Source organism: Schistocerca serialis, chromosome 11 (assembly GCF_023864345.2).
Source record: "Schistocerca serialis cubense isolate TAMUIC-IGC-003099 chromosome 11, iqSchSeri2.2, whole genome shotgun sequence".
Classification (NCBI taxonomy): domain Eukaryota; kingdom Metazoa; phylum Arthropoda; class Insecta; order Orthoptera; family Acrididae; genus Schistocerca; species Schistocerca serialis.
Genome location: NC_064648.1, coordinates 208291570 through 208295426, shown reverse-complemented (window position 1 = coordinate 208295426; position 3857 = coordinate 208291570). Strand labels below are relative to the sequence as shown.

The 3857-nt window shown below is 46.2% G+C and overlaps 1 non-coding gene across 1 annotated transcript; it reads left to right on the top strand.

Moving 5' to 3' along the window:
* Window positions 1–401: 401 nt before the first annotated feature.
* Trnas-cga (transfer RNA serine (anticodon CGA)) lies at window positions 402–476 on the top strand. The gene has a single exon. It is a non-coding gene; the product is annotated as a tRNA-Ser (tRNA).
* The last annotated feature ends 3381 nt before the right edge of the window (window positions 477–3857 follow it).

Sequence of the window (3857 nt, the reverse complement as noted above, 5' to 3'; positions counted from 1 at the left end):
TGGATCAGTGTTAAGACGTCGCCTGGTCGGATGAATCACGTTCATTGTTATACCAGGTTGATGGTCGTGTTCAGATAGATGCTCGAAACATGCTTTGCGCCACAGAAACAGGGCAGTGGGGGCAGCATTATGTCATGGTGACTGTCATTTGCACTTCCACAATACCTGCGGTAGTAACCGAAGGCACCAAGCAGCTGTGGACCACGTCAGCATTAGTGTGGTCCAAGTACAGCCCTTAATGCTTGATGTCTTCTGTGACGGCGACGGCGTCTTCCAACAGGATAACTGTCGAGAAACTTCCTTGCAGAGTAAAACTGTGTGCCGGACCGAGACTCGAACTCGGGACGTTTTGGAAGGTAGGAGACGAAGCACGCAAATTTGAAGCTGTGAGGACGGGTCGTGGTTGGGTAGCTCAGTTGGTAGAGCACTTGCCCGCGAAAGGCAAAGGCCCCGAGTTCGAGTCTCGGTCCGGCACACAGCTTTAATCTGCCAGGAACTTTCATATCAGCGCACACTCATTCAGGATAACTGCCCAATCACAAGGCCAGAATCTTGCTACACTGCTTTCACGAAGATGAAGGGCAACACACATTGCTGCCTTTAGAATAAATTCGTCTTATCTGAACTGGACGGAATGTGTGCCCAACGGTACGGGTGGCCAGGTCCGTACTTTACGGGAATTATGCTACATGCGCCTGTATACATCACTGGCCAATAAAATTGCTACACCAAGAAGAAATGCATATGATAAGCGGGTATTCATTCGACAAATATATTATACTACAACTGACATGTGATTATATTTTCACGCAAATTGGGAGCAAAGACCCTAAGAAATCAGTACCCAGAACAACCACCTCTGGCCATAATAACGGCCTTGATACGCCTGGGCATTGAGTCAAACAGAGCTCGGATGGTGTGTACAGGTACAGCTGCCCATGCAGCTTGAACATGATACTACAGTTGATCAACAGTAGTGACTGGCGTATTGTGACGAGCCAGTTGCTCGGCCACTATTGATCAGACGTTTTCAGTTGGTCAGAGATCTCGAGAATGTGCTGGCCAGGGCAGCAGTCGAACACTTTCTGTATCCAGAAAGGCCCGTACAGGACCTGCAACACGCGGTCGTGTATTATCCTGCTGAAATGTAGGGTTTCGCAGGGATCGAATGAAGGGTAAAGCCACGGGTCGTAACACATCCGAAATGTAACGTGCACTGTTCAAAGTGCCGTCAATGTGAACAAGAGGTGACCGAGACGTGTAACCAATGGCACCCCATACCACCACGCCGGGTGATACGCCACTATGGCGATGACGAATACACGCTTCCAATGTGTATTCACCCTGATGTCGCCAAACACGGATGCGACCATCATGATGCTGTAAACAGAACCGGGATTCATCCGAAAAAAATGAGGTTTGGCCATTCGTGCACCGAGGTTTGTCGTCGAGTACACCATCGCAGGCGCTCCTGTCTGTGATGCAGCGTCAAGGGTAACCGCAACCACGGTCTCCGAGCTGATAGTCTGTGCTGCTGCAAACGTCGTCGAACTGTTCGTTCAGATGGTTGTTCTCTTGCAAACGTCCCCATCTGTTGACTCAGGGATCGAGACGTGCCTGCACGATCCGTTACAGCCCTGCGGATAAGATGCCTGTCATCTCGACTGCTAGTGATACGAGGCCATTGGGATCCAGCACGGCGTCCCGTATTACCCTCCTGAACCCACTGATTCAGTATTCTGCTAACAGTCATTCGATCTCGACCAACGCGAGCAGCAATGTCGCGATACGATAAACCGCAATCGCGACAGGCTACAATCCGACGATTATCAAAGTCGGAAACGTGATGGTACGCACTTCTCCTTCTCACACGGGGCATCACCATAACGTTTCACCAGGTAACGCCGGTCAACTGCTGTTTGTGTATGAGAAATCGGTTGGAAACTTTCCTCATGTCAGCACGTTGTAGGCGTCGCCACCGGCGCCAACCTTGTGTGAATGCTCTGAAAAGTTAATCATTTGCGTATCACAGCACCTTCCAACCGTAGGTTAAATTTCGCGCCTGTAGCACGTCATCTTCGTGGTGTAGCAATTTTAATGGCCAGTAGTGTATCTGGCGGGCAGGTACCTCTGGATCCTACAGAGAATGTGTGGTAAGTGCAGCGGATTGCTCACTGAAGGGGCCCGGGTTCGATAACCGGCCGTATCGGACATGTTTTCCTGTTGGGAACTGCATGTTGTGTTGTCCTCACATTCATATCGTCACAGTTGACATTTCACTATTGAGATCACTGTAAGGGCACGTCCTGCAAGCTGATAAATTTAGAAAAAGGACCTACCGAAGACTGGTAGAACGAATTAACTTTTTATACCTGCGATTCACAGTCATGTAGAACGTTATAAAAGACATTTACGCCAGTGACTGTAACACTTTATTCGTTTCACGATTGCAACTTCGGCCTTAGGCCATTATCAAGTGAAGATGTGATGGCTATTAGGCGATGTCAACCTAAAACGAGCTGACACATTTATATGTCGTTGTTATTACTATTAAATACATTGGTGACGCTGTTACATAGTGTCATTATTTTATGACATATGGGTATGTGTGATCGCACTGTGTAACAGCGTCACCAATGTATTTCATAGTAATGACAACGACACATAAATGCGTCAGCTCATTTTAGGTTGACATGGCCTAATAGCTATAACATCTTCACTAGATAATGGCCGGCCGGAGTGGCCGAGGGATTCTCGGCGCTACAGTCTGGAACCGCACGACTGCTACGGTCGCAGGTTCGAATCCTGCCTCGGGCATGGATGTGTGTGATGTCCTTAGGTTAGTTAGGCTTAAGTAGTTCTCAGTTCTAGGGGACTGATGACCACAGATCTTAAGTCCCATAGTGGTCAGAGCCATTTGAACTGATGACCTCAGCAGTTAAGTCCCATAGTGCTCAGAGGCATTTGAACCATTTTTGAACTTGACAATGGTCTAAGGCCGAAACTGCAATCGTGAAATAAAGAAAGTGTTAAAGTCTGTAATGTCCACACAGCAAATACCCTCTACCACGCACCAATTAATCATTTTCAATCAAACAATCCACATTCATTCACTTTGGAAAAGTCATCTGATCTGATTTTCTCGTAATATAAGCGGCGAGAGCTCGTCGACGCCAAAGTATTTTCTAGTGCATTTATTCTTTGAAATAACAGAGATGCATATATGCATCCTCCATGGTTGTTAGAGTGGTAACTAGGAAGGCTTCTGGAGTTTCTGTTGAGGGATTGACGTGTTTCTGAGAGATACATGTTCTGCTTTTCTTCTCGCTAAAGCGATCCAATTAACATTTGTGGCGCTAGCGGTTTGTTTTGAAGAGAAAGAGATTGTAAAAGGAAAAATAATCAAGGCGTGGAATCACCGGAGATCTGGACATGTAATGGAGATGGACTTAATACACGATTTCCTCCAGAAATAATGTTTGTGACTTTTTTTGTTCTGGAGTGAATGATTGAATGAGTTTTTTTCTGAACCATTTGATGATCACGTTGGCCGTGTAATTAGTGGGGAAGTTTCAGCTGTGTCGAAGAGAGCCTGCAATCACTGTGTCTGCGTTAAATCGTCCAAAAAGGCTTCGTACACATCTGGAATTCGCAATCTTTCGTAAAAGGAACAAACTGTCCAAACGATTGATTCTCCCGACTGACTGCAGTGTTTAACAGTAATAATAAATGTAAAGATCTTTTACAGCAAGCCAGCCGCTGATTACCAAGACGAAGGACTCCACCAAAGATTCTATTTGGCTGATTCTTTTTATCACTATATCAAGTAATGAAACCGTATATTAAAAACTATACAT